At 41.3% G+C, this 15,581-nt stretch overlaps 1 long non-coding RNA gene across 4 annotated transcripts; it reads right to left on the bottom strand.

Moving 5' to 3' along the window:
- Positions 1-789: 789 nt before the first annotated feature.
- On the bottom strand, positions 790-15,356 carry LOC102067154 (uncharacterized). 4 transcript variants are annotated; one of them, XR_012583259.1, is made up of 7 exons: positions 15,223-15,356; positions 14,748-14,826; positions 13,202-13,342; positions 12,047-12,103; positions 11,060-11,170; positions 6,038-10,219; positions 790-2,780 (listed from the first exon to the last, which is right to left on the bottom strand). It is a non-coding gene; the product is annotated as an uncharacterized LOC102067154 (long non-coding RNA). The 4 variants fall into 4 exon arrangements; XR_012583258.1 differs by lacking the exon at positions 12,047-12,103 and having other exon boundaries at positions 6,038-6,209; positions 9,162-10,219; positions 15,223-15,355; XR_012583257.1 differs by lacking the exon at positions 12,047-12,103.
- Positions 15,357-15,581: the final 225 nt, after the last annotated feature.

The raw sequence follows: 15,581 nt of genomic DNA on the forward strand, positions 1-15,581 counted from the left end.
AACACCCCTCCTATGAAGAAAAGCTGAGCTACTTCACACAATCATAGAATCATTATGGTTGGGAAAAGCCTCCAAGCTCACAGAATCCAACCTTTGACCAAACAGCACCACCACCCTCACTGAACCACAGCAGTAATTGCCATGTCCAGTCATTGGGGTTGTTCAGTCTGGAGATGAGAAATGTTCAAGGACACCTTCTTGAGGCCCTTCAATACTTGTGGGGGCTTGTAAGAAAGACAGAGCAAAGAATTTAAAGCACAAGATGCACCAGTTGTAAGCTGAAAAAATGTAGATTTCAGATAGATGTGATAGATAGAAATATTTTATGATGAACCCAGGGATGGGATTCCCAGAGAAGTAACAAATGTGCCACTACTGAAGGCTGGGTTTGTTGGGGTTCTGACCATTATCCTTGAGGTCTTCTCTGAGTAGCTGCTGTTGCCTTTCTGTTAAGTCCTGCTCTCAGTGGCATGTAGCAAGCCTGTCTTATGCAGTGCTGTCAGGCTGGGACCTAAGGTAGCTTCTCACATGAGAGTCAGCCTGTGAGAAAGAATTCCTTCCTTGCTCCCTAATCTCCTCTCAGTAGTCAGATGACATTTTCTCTAGCTGCAAATCAAGTTTTATTTAGTCAAAGGCCAAGGGTGTTTGGTCAGTGTTCCCAGAAGGACACAACTGTCACCTGTGTTATGTAGCTATATATTATATGTTATTCTGCTATGTGTCTTTCCACAGCTATATAGCAGAATAGATCCATATATATTCTTTGAGAAAAAATTTGTGAAGGAATTTCCGAAGTTATTGCAGTAAAGGTGAAGTAAAACTATGCTCAATATGTAAAATTCCCAATTTTACTTTAGGAAAAAATACAGTACTGTGTACATTTCAATATAACATCCATAACTATGATATGCAACACTTCTACAATATCTAAATGTAAGTATATATGGATATTCACGTCTAATTCTTACTGCTTTACAATTTTTCTGTGCATGAGCAACATACTCTTTGCCAGTATATTTCACAGTGGTTTTCTGTCTTTTCAAATATTCTGAATATTTTTATAATCTTTTTACTGAATTGTGTTCTTAAATTCATATTACAGGCAGTTGTGGTTTTTTTCCTGATTGATTGTTTTCCATTGTCCAAAGACAGCAAAAAAGTCAAAATACATAATGATGAAGAACTTTTGTTTAGTTTATGGACCCTCACACAATTTCTTCCCATTGAGTGAAATCAATTTAGAAAGAGTAGTAAAAATTTAAACCTGATGATCATATGCACTCAGGCATAATAACAAATTCAGGTAATTTTCAGTGTGCAGAGAAAAGAATAGAATTATCTGTGCTCTGCCAGGGAAGCTGAGGAAAATGCCTATGTACTGAGCTCCTCTAAAATGTGATAAATGTATGTCATAAAAGAAACTCTCCTGCTGCATTTTCCATAAGCCACACATCTAGTGCAGCACTGACCTGTCTTTTCAATGTGACCTTCAGGAGAGCCTTTCAGGGCTCTTTTTAGGTTACAGCAACAGCTGAGAAAAGAAGTCGCTGATTCCCATTGCTGCCAGGACTTAATGGAAACTCAGCAGGGGATGGATGGAGAATTTAATTTCTTCTTGTGTGTTCTCTCTGATATCAATGTCTGCTGCTATTTGCCTACCCTTTGCAGGGTGATATATACCGGAACCCTTTTCCTTGTCCCTCTCAAGTCTCTTTCCATGTACAAGCACAGAAGGAATAACATCACACTGAGCTAGCACAGCAGAAGTTTGCAATGCTGCAGTATTTGATTCATAAGATCCAGGATCCAATGTAGTGGGGATGATCTCAACAAGATACATTAAAAAAACCTGAAATTCTTCAGTGTATTTATTCCTGGTCCAGCTCTGGTCCTTCTCAACAGTAGGTAACTTTCAACAAGCATAGCTGGGACAGTACTATGTGTATTCAAGAATGTGGTCTTACATTTGAGTTAACTCAGAAAATTCAGAGTTGAGTGCAGAATTGGAAGTATTTTAATGGTGTTCTGGCATGCTCTGTCCACCTGAGTAGCAAGGAGAGTCATAGTTCCAAAGATGTATCATATGACAGAAACTGTGCCATCCCAGTGGCGGTGCTGAAAACATGCTCCTGCAATGCCAGCATCTCGCCAGGAATGGGAAGTTCTATTTCTTTCAAAAGTAGGTGATAATTTAGAGGCAGCTTAACTAATAGCTTGGGAGGACTTCAGCCTCTCTCTTGTAGGAAATATTCAACTATCTGACGAACTCAAGTACCCATTAAACTCCAACAATCTGTGACTAGATGCATTTCATTATGGAATGAGATTTAAATAATGATGGTTTCAATATCAGCACAAAGTAACAGCATAATTAAATAGCTGGAACAAACAGCTGAATTCATGTGTCCAGATTTATCTTATTTGACACTATGTTATTGAGAGATGCTAAAGTCATAATCAGTTCCCTATAAGCTTCAACAGAGCAGGAAGACAAAAGGTATGGGCAGGTAGCATAAATATCTGTTCACTCTAAGCATAATAGAGGGAAAAGGCATTACTCTGAGTGCTTCTAACTACCACATAATTGCATTGCAGACTACAAGAAAAACTTTCAATATAAAAAGACATTTCAATGTCTTAGCTGTTTTGGTGGACTGTCATTAGTCCTTGCAAATCTGGTCATCTTGATCTAACAAATCCCAGCTGACAGCTCCTGGTGACATCTCACAGTATATTTTCTGTTCCAGAGGAAGTCCCTTGTTTACATTAAATTTGGAATGCTGTAAAAAAAAAATGAATATGTTCAAAGATTTATTTTTTAATTTGTTGTCTTCTACCTTCACTTAAATAAGACTATACAAAAGGGACAATTCTTTAGTTGATATTTTAGTGTACTGCTGTAGAACACCTTGTTCATTGGAAGAAAGAGCTACAGGCCCACTGAAAAATGTTGACAGTTTTTGGTATTTTGACTAAAAAAGCAGCAGGTATAAAGGAAGAGAATCTAGATGAAAAATGTAGGTGATTTACACATCTTGCTTGAAAACGTATTGATAAAATCATTCCAAAATAGCATGGTGCCATGAATGACTTGGATATGTCAGAAGTTTGGCAGATGATACAACCAATGATATTAGCACAGATTTGCATAAGTCTTCCAAGAGAAGATTTATATGTTAGCAAAGGCTTTGCAGGGACCTAATCAGTACTGTCAGTAGTGCTTTGAACTAGGAAATTACACAAAGACAATGGAAGCACGCGTAAGAAATACTGAAGAGTAATTTAGCTGAAAAAGTTAAACTAAAACATATGGAAACAATAACCTGAAAACCTCTTAAGTAATCTTTGACAAAATACTGGTGTGTTTGTTTTGGTTTTTTTCCATCTCAGCTCCTTATTCACAGGCTAGGAATTCCAGAAGTAATCTCAATGAATAATATCAAGGCAAATAAACTAAACATTACATTAAAGTTTCAGGGCAAAGTGAGAAAGAAAAAGTAATTTGGACTATGGTTATAGAGACCAAAGATGGAGATAAATGTGAGAAGAACATCACAAAAAAAGCAGTGGATATCCAAAGTTTTTGTGTTGTTGAAACTACCAATACTGATGGCACTTCTTTAATTTATTGCAGTGAAATTAGAGAATCAGTTATAGAATGGATTCATTTGGAAAGAGCCTAAAAGAACAATGGTCAGGGACAACTTCCACTATCGTAGGCTGCTCCAAGCCCCTCCAGCCTGGCCTTGGACACTGCCAGGAATCCAGGGCAGCCACAGCTTCTCTGAGCAACCTGTGCCAGGGCCTGCCCACCCTCACAGGGAAGAGTTTCTCTCTAATGTCTGATATATAACTCTTTTCCAGTTTAAATCTGTTACCCCTTGTCCTACTGGAGAAAAGTTAATTTCATGCTGCCTTTCCTAGAACACTGCCTCGTGGCAGGAAACCTTTGCAGACAGGGGAAGCTAATTACTTCTACTAATAAATCATTAGCACATTTCTTGTCAAGCTTTTGACCTGTGCCAACAACACATCTCCTAAACAGATTTAAAGGCATAACTGGACAGCTGGCATTTTCTGGGACCCTTCCCAATACAGTCTGCATCCAGCCTCGCCATGCTTGATACAGAAATAGTTTACTTCTATAAGCACAAACAGTTCCATGCCAATTGGCCTAAGTTCCTGGACATGTTTAATTTACTAGTGGAGCTGCAGTGTTACTCTGGAAAGGTCTGGAGGAGCAACAGAAGTATCTGTCCTTGGAAAAGGAAGGACCTGCTGGAAGAAGCAACAACATCTTGATGGAAAAAGGAAATGAAAATCGATTGTGCCTCTATTAACCTTCAGCCAATGCTTCCATCTCTTCAGGGCTGGGCTCCACTGCAGCTGGATGCAAAACACAGGGAGTCAAAAGAGAATAGGCTGATTGAGGGTAGACTCCAGCTAGAGGCTGGAGTTCAGACTACAGCTACTGCACAGTAGCGAGGAGGGAGCAAGGATCTGCAGTGCTGACATTCCCATGGAAGAGGAATGATTTTATTGTGCTGAAAATAGATCCTTCTTGAGATGAAGATGGGGCAGCTGCCTCACCCTTTGGCAGCTCATAGCCATGGCTTCCCCTGCCCCGTCTTCTGGGACTGGCTGTGAATTCAGGAGCAGGAATTACAGGAAGGCAGCAGAGTCAAGTGGGAAAGTGGAAGCATCTCAACATTACTAGTCTGTATCCTTTAGGACACCTCCTGAGCCCCCATCCATGTTTTTATCTTGGTACCATTCAGCTCACAAACTAGAAGCTTGACTTGAGTGTGTGGATGAGGAAATAGAGGTGGAAATAACAAATGACATGAAATACCTTGCTGAACACCCTGAGGCTATGTAAAGTGTTTTCACAGTATATCTATCAGATGTCTCATTTGGAAGCTGAGGATGGGCTGGACAAATGGGTGGTTGTAACCTTTGAAAAATGTCTGAACTGTCTCAACTGTTCAATCAGCAGCTAATTAGTAGCTGGCTGGCAGTTGTTAATGAGAGCAATACCTCTGTGGCTCACAAGGAGTCTTATCTTTCAAAATCTCCATCAAAGCCCTATGAGTGAGTCACAGATTGCACCTTTGCAAATTTGCCAATAACGTTAAGGGATTGGAGTGACAGAGATTTAATCTGTCTGCAACTTTGAATGAATAGGGCTTGTCAGATAAAGCTTATTGCAGGGAATTGAGTTTTTCTCCTTCCAAAGGCCAGTTTTGGTGATTCAGATGCATTCAGACTGTTCTCAGACATTGCAAATGCCATCTTTTGTGCACATCTAGGGATGTATAACTTCCAGCTCATTCAGATTTCCTTTTTGTTGCCCTTGCATTCAGATTTTTTTCTACTTATAGCTGTGGTGGCAATCCTGTGCCTCAGTGAACATGGAGTCCTGGTGGCTTATGTGTCAGTGACACTCTTACCTCTCTAATGGAAGTTGGAGCCAAGGGATAAGAAAACAGACTCCATGGATAGCCATATCCAATACTGTTCTTGAACTACTGTAGTCCCAGCTAGACAGGGATTATTCATAGTGGCAAGCAAGCCCAAACCCTCTCCCAGTTGGGAATTCAAGTTCTAATAAGTAGAGAGCAAAAACCTGTCTTTACATGTGACACTATTTCCTGTAAGTATTAATAAATGAAGCCTTTAAAAAGAGCCACAGTATGAAAGCAGGTGTGTCACAGACAAGAAATCTCTTAGCTGGGCTCCTTTATCCTGTAGCCAAGAAAATGGGATAGGAAATATACTGCAAATATTTAGGGAAGATTTTGTCAGCATATGGGAACAATGCACCTCCATTATCCAAAGGGCATTAAAAAGCTAAGTAATAGACACATTTTAGCTTGAAAATGGGGGCACTGGGTTGCCTGCTGGAGCCTTTCCTGTCAGCTGCTGGCTGCTTTCTACCTTAAGCAAATGAAAATCACACAGAGAAAGACAAAGTTTTTGATTAAGCCATCAGTAGGGCATGTGGACTGCAGGCCAGAGCTACAAACCACAGACTTACCTCATGGGAATGGCAGGAAAGCCAGATGTCAGGATCCAAGAAGAAGTATATTTTTCCCCACGTCATGGGCTGGCTCTCCCTTCACATCCATGAGCACAGCTTCCATAACTGCCAGAGTTATCAGGGTCCTGGCTTTAACCAACTGCTGCTCTCCCAAGGGAGACAAGTCACACTGAGGAAAAGCAGACAGAGATTGCAAACTCTCTGCAGGTGGAGAAAGGGTCCCTGAGGGATCCCCCAGCATGTGGGTGTGAGTGGCACTGCTGCCCATTGCTAGCTTAGTTTGTTGTCTGAATTATAGGTGGTGAAGGTTTGGTGTAGGTGTAGTCCTGTCCTGCTGAGAAAATTTCAGGTCAACATATCTTTCCTGATCTGCAGTGTAGGAGGATTAAAAATGCAATGGGAAGGAAGAATAGAAGATAATACCTGTGCTTTATACTGGACTAGCAACTTGGCAGTTCTTTAGCCTTAAAATATATATTGGGCAGTATTCAGTCATCTCAAGGCTAGCAAAAAGCTCTAATTAAAGAAACTAATAGGAAATCCCAGGGTGAAAGAGCAACAGGAGGTATGATGTCACTTTTTTAATTGGCAGAGTTCTTGCAATAACTCTTCTGAGAAATAGGAGCACCACAAACCTCCTGGGAGAAGCCTGTTCTACTCATTAAATCCCTTGCATCTAAAGCCAGTCACAGGTGTACCAAGTTAGCTGTGACTGCTGGAAAATTTGTATTATAACATGAAAACCAGGATTGTTTGTTGCTGTCCTGACAACTGAGATGGTAACTTAATATTTGATCCACTGCTGTGTAACACTGCGTAAATAAAACAGTCCCCTGTTCAGAGGTAAGATGAGAGCACAGCAGCAAAGAGTGACTGAAAATAAGAACTGAGAGCATTAGCAAAAATCACGTGTTCTGTGGGTTTCCCAAACAGGCACAGTGATGTGGCGTGAACCAGTGCTGTACTCTGGAAACTGTCAGGGAGCTCTGTATAAAGTTCTGGTGAACCTCTGCTGAAATATTCTGTGTTGTCCCAGCATTACATGTTCAGAAATTAGACTCAAGGGAAACAGGGGCATTTGTGAGACCGCAGGGGAGCAAAGAAACTCCCTTGAGGGAGGAGCTTGGAAGAGTTCAACTTAAAGCTCTTGGGTCTTGGCCAGCACCCAAGAGGCACTAGTGAGCAACCCACTTGCTTTCAGGTTCTTCAGACCCTTACAAATCCATCCTACAGCGCGGTGCCTCCCCAGGCTCTGTCTTGTGCACTTTGCAAACTTGACTTGCCAAGTTTGAAACCCACATCAGCCCGGAGCCAGAATCACTGGGCACAGCACGAGCTGCTCTGCCCAGGCAAGGAGAGGCCCCAGCTGGCCCTGGCTGCAGCAGCTTTCTGTGCCCTCCATGAACACACAGAGAGCTTTGTCTGCCAGGAGTGTGCTCTGCCCACAGGCACAAGCAGTGCTAACAGAGGCTGTCCTGGCTGCAGAGCAGCAGCCCCTGGGCTCCAGGCTCTCCATGGCCTCTTGGCAAGGGGGACATCCCTGCCCTGCTGCTGCCTGCTGGCTTCTTGTGACAGACATGCCAGGGCACAAAGGCCAGCCCAGAGCACTGTCCTGGCAGTGGCTCAGCCTTGATAACATCTGAGGCTGAAAAGAACAGGAATGATGAGACAGGCAGATGTGCTGAGGCTTTTCCTTAACACTTCCCCATTCCTCAAGTGCTCTTGCTTTAGGCACATCCCAGTCCTGCTGTCTTTGTTCTGTGTGGAATCAGGAGTCTGCACCTGGTTTTCCTCTCATGGATTTGTCTGGCAGATTTTTGAATGAATGGAAACCTTCACTGCATTGCTGGTGATGAGTTGTGTAGATTAATTACAAGTGTTTTGAGGAATATGTGACACTAAATGGTCTCCAAAGGATGGTTCTTCTTTGGGGCATGAACCTTCTCTCCTCTATTTTCTGCCACACATGAACCATAACCTTTCCAGATTTATGATGTGGACATCTGCACTGTCTTGGCCTGAACAATTCTGTCAGCGATACATCCCTAAGGATCCCAGACCAGTTATTTTTATGGATGGTAGTATCATTGCTCCTTGGGGTTGGGTTTCAGAAACAGGGGGATTGTTTTTCACTGACATCTTAAAATTTGAGGGGGAGATTAGAATTCTCCAGGGAGTAAGTGTGACATTTGTCTCTGTCAGCTGCACAGAGTATATAATCTGTTCCTATAAAAAGAACACCAAGATTTATACAATTCAGGACATCATAAATTATGCTAAAATGTGGGGATTTTCTGAAGTCAGGAAACTGAAATGTAAATTAATGGAAAAATGAAAATACACCCACATTTGCCTGCACACTGTTTATGTTACTCTCATATTTTCTTTCTGTGTCAATCCTGCAGAGGTTGTCCAGAGCTTAAACTCTTCTTGAGAAGAAATTTCTGCATGAATGCACAAAAAGGGGGAAAGACCTTCCTAGGCTGTTGTACTGGAAAAATTCTTGGAAAACAGATTTTTCCAATGCCGATTTTCCATGTAGGTGGGGAGAATACCTTTTCTTTTTTGGCAGGAGGAATGAGGTGATAGAAATGTCCCCCTTCTCTGGTTTCCATAGAATTCCCTTGGACAGATATCTCCTGTGTGGCATCAGGACTCCTTAGGAAATATGTTGGGCACATCACAGGTACCCTAAGAAATGTCTGCATGAGCTTCTCTGTGCTATCCCCCACTGTCCCCAGCCCCTTCTTCAGTATCAAAAATTGTAGTAGGCACTAATGCAGCAAAATTGTCAGGGAATTTCCTGAATTTTCCTGTGGAAGATTTCACACAGCAATATTCTCTGTGCTTAGTCGCGTCCTGCCCTCCCTCGATTGTTGCTCAGCCAAGCATTTCCCAGAAGTTCTGGGAGTAAGGGTTAGTGAGTGTGCTGTCATCCTCTTCTGCTGTCATCCCAGACCCACTGAACAGGGAGGAGTGGGAGAGCCTGGAACCTGCCTGGCTCAGTCAGCCCTGGCTCAGAACAGCATCGTCATCTCCTGAGGGACAGGGATAGAAGGAAGGAAAAACTGGGTCAGAGAGAAGTATTGGAAATCAATGCAGTGCAGCTGAAGTAACTCACCCTCTCCAAACTATGAAAGAATTGCTGACCCTGTGTCAATCTGACAGTTTTCCCCTTCAGAGAAAATTTCCGGTCCCTGGCATGACAGAACAACCACCTGGTGTGGGTCTCCTCAGAGCTGTAGGGAAACAGGGCTGTTGATGTGCCTTGCATTTAGCTCAGAGGAAGGTGCTGGGCTTCATTCAGTTCCTGCCAGAGCAGCAGCTCCCTTCATGTCCTCAGCTGAGATGTCCATGTGAAAGTTCTGACAGAGCAGTCCTGGCAAAAGACTTGTTAATATGCCCAGGAAACAATCCACACATGCAATGGCTTCTTGGATTGTTTGGGAAGAGCCCATGGCATGGCAGCTAGTAGACACTGGATTATCTGCATAACAAGGAAGTTTGGATTTTGTTTTATGCAGAGCATCCAGGGCTCTTCTGATGCAGGCCAACAAAGTAGCATGTGCAGGAAGAATGTGATTCCCCTGCTAGTGTCAGGAGTACAATGTGGCATGAATGAACCCTTTCCTAGCATGGTATTGTATAACCTCCAGTGAGCAGCTCATACAGAAGAGAAGGCAGGTGCATGCCAGAGAGCACAGGGAGAACTAATCTCCTGCTAATAACACAGACAAAGGGAAGCAAAGTAAAAAAAAAAAAAAAAAAAAAAGATGTGATGTAATATAATGATGAACCGTAACCCTGGAAAGAGGCCATCACATCAGTCATTTTAGAAGAATAGATATAGAGTCACAACAGTCACTGTAAAATTTCCAGCCCTTGTTATAAATTCAGTATTTACAAGGCACGTTGTTCTCCCCCAGAGAATTCTCTCCCGAGTGGTGAGAAATGTTTAGCATGTCATGAAGGCTTTTGTTAAATTATTTTTGTGATTTGCAGATTGTTATTCATGAGTGGGCATTTTGGTATACCATTTGTCTGTCTGAGACTCTAGTTTGTGTTTTACACATCTGTCTGGCTAGAGAGGCTTGATAAATATCCCTGTCATTCATTTGCTATCCATGACAAAGCCAAAACTTCTTGAGCAGAAGAACATTGAAACTGCTGGAAGTCCATCTGGAACAAAAAAGAAGATTGAGCCTTACATTAAAAGCAAGACTGATGTAATTTGGAAATGAGGATAGAAACACAGAAACAATCACCTCCCCAGTCTGCCTGTAACAATCAACCTAACTTACAGTCAATTCTGTAATCTCATCAGGTCACAAATTATTGCCAAGTTATAGTGAAAACAGAAAGTGTATGGAGAAAAATTTCTGATATAATGCTGCAGTGACCAGAATTTAATGGTAGCTTCCAGATCTTAATTTCTATAAAATTTTTTTACCTCTAAAGTTCTCAAAATATGGATATATAGGTGTTTTAGATCAGAAAGCACCTCTAATTTTCAAAATGAATTAGCAAATGGACTCTTTGCATTCATTCATTTTGCTCCTTATATTTTCCTTCAGCCTTTTTTGCTCCTTGTTTTTTTTTCTCCTCAGCAGAGGTATATAAATAAATCCATCTTGTATCAGTTTCATCTCCCTAGACTATCTTTTCAATCACTCAGCAAGGGTGACCCATCATCATTCAAGCCAATCTTTTCAAGTCTCTCATCATAAAGGAGTTCATCCATTCTCATGAACATTTTAATAATTCTGATGGGGTGGAATAAGAGAGACAGGGAGAGAGAGACATGCAGTATGGACCAGGAGGCAGGAGAAAACAAAAAGCAGTGGAGAGGTGAGTAAAGGGAAAGCTGTTTTCAAGCAGTGGGAGAAGGCATTTTCTGCTCAGTACTAACTATAATGACCACCCTGTTGAGAAATAAATATTTCTTTCTTCTCAAATAGATACTTTCAGTAATTTGACAGAAATGGACTGGAGGTGTTTTCCAAGCCACCCAAAACTCACAGTGCTGCTGCATAGGATGTGCCACCTCAGGGGTCAGGCTGGCCTCAGGAGAAGGACCATGATCTCATTGCTCTATGCTTCACAGTTGCTTGCATGAAGGTCACACTCAATCTGTATTTACAAAGTCACCTGCTCGTAAAATAGCTCACCCTGCAGTGCCCAGTGAGCACATACTTTATGTCTTCCCAGTCACCACCAGTACCTCTTCTTCCCCTCCCTTTGAGGTTTTCAGCTGTTTCTTTGGGCACTCCTGCTCACAAGCACTTGTGGTGTGTGAAGGCACCAAACAGAACCTTCCTGCCCCTCCCGCAATGCCAGGAAAAAGCAAGGGTTTTGGCAAATTGATCTGTTGCCCATGGCCTAAAGAGATAATCATCAAGGTACTGGGCAATGGGCATGAAATTGGGTGGAAAAACACAGAATATACCCAAAGCTGATAGACCTTTTCTTCAGACATTTTCCAGAGATTCATCTTTGCTTTTTCTTTTAAAATTACACATTTCCCTTTAAAGATTGCAAACCTCTACTTATCACTGCTTAAATAATATTTATTCATAATTCCTCTTCATTTTGAAAGAGCCCAGCATCACAGGCAAATGGTGAACATTCCCCACAGTGAATAAAATTGCCAGTATCAAGCCTTAAGTTACATGTCACAAATCAAATACTGGGGTTTTTTGGGCATTAGATTATTCAGAGTAAAGGACTTTAGTTAATCTTAAGGAAATAAAAATTCTCAAGAAAAATAATTTCTGTGGAGCAGGGATGTGTTCATCTACCTCTAATGACAGGAAAGGGAATGGAACTCATGTTCTAAGATATACCTGTCACTCTTTCACATCAAGATTATTATGGACTTGGAAGTCTCTGCAATAAAAACAAGGTATCAGATGCATCTATTTTAAGCTTTCTCTCAGAGGTGTATATTTATGCCTATTATGGATCCATGTTTTTCCCAAGATCAGTTACCTTTACATCAGCACTTACCAGCTGACAGGCAGCCTGACTCCAGGAATAGTGTGTCCCTGCAAAATGATGCCTGTCCTCCATGTATGGCAACAAATCACAAAGTGAGGAGAAATTAATTTTCCATTTCACTGCTATTAATATTCCATTTTGATCCCGATAATCCTCTGCAAGTTACAGGGTGTGCAGTGAAGTTCAGCACAGTGCAATGTGTGGGAATTTTGTGTTGCCCAAATGTACGCTTTATAACAGAAAAGCCAACTATTATTTTTAATTTAAAAAAATTTCAGTTTTTTTACATTAAAAAAATCCCACAATATCAATAGTTTGTGCAAAGCACTGTAAGATACTAATTTATTAAGAAAGAAAGAAATAAAAACATTTCATTTAAAACATGTTGTGATTGCTTTAAATAAATATATGTAATCCATTCCATATCTTTTGTGATAGAATCAAAGCAAAGAGAATGGAGAATGGCTATTTCCAAAGTCTATCTGCCCTTCAGGAAACAGACATAGATTTCAAACTTTTCTACACTTTAATTGCAATGTTTTTAGGGAAGCCACAAGAGCAGCATGTAAATTAAAGGATTTGCATTCTGATCTTTCTTTTACGATGTTATGAAAGACTGTGGGATGGCTCCAATCACTTTCAGTCCCTCTGGTGGACACCAGACTGGTATCCAGATACCAAATATTATCACTAGTGCCCAATAACACTTCACTGGGTTGAACTTGTTTCTATAATCTTATGCAAAACCTCAGAACATTTCTCATCGTGAAACCCAGGATGCTGCTGGCTTTGTGTCTACCAGGTCTTTTTCTGCTTTCCAGCCAGTCACCCCCAAACCTGTGCTGGTATATGAGGTTATTGCTCCCCAGGTATGGAACTATCAGTTTTCATTAACTGAACTTATGTCAACTTATGTTTCTCCAACTTGTCAAAATCCCTCTGAATAACAGCACAGCTTTGTGGTGTATCAGCCACACCTCCCAGTTCTGTATCATCAGCATATTTGCTGTGTGTGCACTCTGTTCCAGCATCTAGAATGCTAATGAAGGGGTTAAAAGAATGTGGGTATTTGTTTTGATCACTGGAACACAACACCGTTTTTCTGCTCAACTATTTTTTTCCCAACAAGAAAGTCAAAACATGAAAAACATTAATGTAAATTACCTGTGAGGGACCACAAAGTGCAACAAACTGTTGTTTCAGAAATTTTAAGCTGCCAGATGCTGAGTTCAGGAAGGCAAAATGTTGTGTTAGCTTTTGCTCTTATGTCAGGCACTGTGTACCCTTCCACAATTCACAGTTTCCCTGCAGAAAAAGTAATATAAACAATTAAAACAGGATTTTTATCTGAAGGGTTTAAGGCTCAATCTGACACCTTGGGAAGGCATTCTAGGTTGCAGGAAGGACAGCCTCCTCGTTCCTTATTAGACAACCACTGATATCCTTACAGAACCTTGTCCTCAAGAGAGAGTGCTTGATAACCAGTTCCCAGGCTCACAGAAGCTGTATCTCTTGTCTTCTAGCTGCAATTATAAATTGCTGGCTATCATGACTGGCAAAATATTCAATAATAGCATTGCATTTCAGAATAGGGGACCCCTGTCCTGGAAGCAGACCAACATACAAATCACAGCCTTTCACTCTCTGTCAATGTAAGTGTTTAAACTGTTCTTCAAACTTCTACCGAGTTAGATCATTTCAACGTTGTAACAAAAATATCTTTTTAGGATTTGTTGTTGTTGTTGTTTTTAAACCTAACATGGTAAATGATCAATATTCAAAAGAATAACCATGAACAGGCTGGTTTCCTGGCACAGCAGTCCTTACCCCTGTGTGCAAGGTCCCACGCTGATGGGGAAAAAACCTTGTCCATTCTGTGGCAATTGAAATTGTAAATCTCAGCAACAATCCACAGGAAAACATCAAGTCCCTGCCATGTTTTCCTCTACACAGTTCCTCATTTAGCCATGAGATTCCCTGCCAGAGCTGAGGGTCCCAGCCTGTTCCCTTGCACACACAGTGCTACATTATAGTGTGTAGCAGTGTGCCCCTAAATATTTTTTCTACTTTCTGCATAACCATAAGAGAGAAGAATTAAAATTATCCATCTAGATCGAATAGTTAGGAAATGAAAGAACAGAAAAAGACTCTGGAGAGAAGGAATAATACAATCTGATACATTTAAAGTGTATGCATCAGAGTGCAGTGGAGAAGGATTCCCAGCAAACATGGGTCTTTAACAACACAGCTCATGCTCTGTAGCAGGGGTTCATGCTGGATCAGCAGCAGTCCATTAGTCATGACATGTTAGTAAATCACACAAGAAATTCAACACCATTTTTGACAGGAGCAGGTGCATCACACGAATGTCTCTAGACTTTGGCAAATCTTCAGGAGTGTGTAATTTCATTCCCCAAGAAGCAAAACAAAGCTGAGCATTTTCAGATTGTTCAGTAGCTTAGTTATTCTTTAACAAGTTTCTTTTAACAAATTTACCTCTGTAGTCACACAATTAGCCATGCTAATAGTTTCAGGGTTAGATTGTGAATGGAACAAAGCAGCTGGCAAAGTACCAAAGCCATCATCATCTGACAATTCTTCTTCATTTCACAAAAGTGAGACATAAACCTATGTAATGTGCTCTCATGCCACACAGGGACATATCCAGTCAAAAAGACACTGGGAACCAAAAGATTTTGGGCATGCTTACCAAGGAAAGATTATTCTCTGTCATCGCCAGATTCTTACTCAACATGGACACTGATTTATGAAGGGCATATAAACAAAACCTGGGGGAAGAAAAAACAAAAAGGACTGAGGACTATCATGAGGAGTTCAGCAGGAGCAAACCATGCAGACCTGTAAAAATCTCCTGTGAAAGAGCAGGTGTGTGTGGAGAAAAGCCAAAGGGCTGTCTGTAGGGCTACAGCAGGGTCAGAGCTCTCAGAGAACGAGCATCTATAGAGACAGCCTGCAGGAACACTTCTCTGATGTGGGATTTAATCCTAATTTTACCTGCCACTTCTCCTAGGCTGGACCTAACTGCTTTCAATTGAGCTTTGTTTTGGAGCAGTAAGTGGCTGAGCCATTCAGAAATGTGCCCTTTCCAGAGTATGTCAGACTGCTGAGGATATCAGGAAGCAGCTGGACACCACGGGAGCTCAAACAGGAGTATTTGCACCTACCTTAAGCTCTGTGCATCAGAGGGAAGGTAACTGGCCTTGCATTTCCATGTTGATTTAGCTCCATGGACAGAATCTCTCATGCCAGAAATTCCCTCAGACAGGCAGCCAGTGACCCATTTGGCTTATGTTAATAAGACAAGTCATCTGAGAATGAACAGTAATAGTCTAGTGAGAATAAATATACACTGTCTTTCCTGGTGCCTCTAAAACCCTCTAATGGAAATTTTACTATGTATTCAGTAATTATATTATCAAGCTTTCCACTTCTGACTCGTTGAGGAGCGTGACAAAATGTTTGAGAATGTCTAGAACAAGACAAAGAGCTTGAGAATTTAATGAAGCATTTGTTTTTGAGTTGT

The sequence above is a fragment of the Zonotrichia albicollis genome, chromosome 19, assembly GCF_047830755.1.
Source record: "Zonotrichia albicollis isolate bZonAlb1 chromosome 19, bZonAlb1.hap1, whole genome shotgun sequence".
In the NCBI taxonomy this organism is placed as follows: domain Eukaryota; kingdom Metazoa; phylum Chordata; class Aves; order Passeriformes; family Passerellidae; genus Zonotrichia; species Zonotrichia albicollis.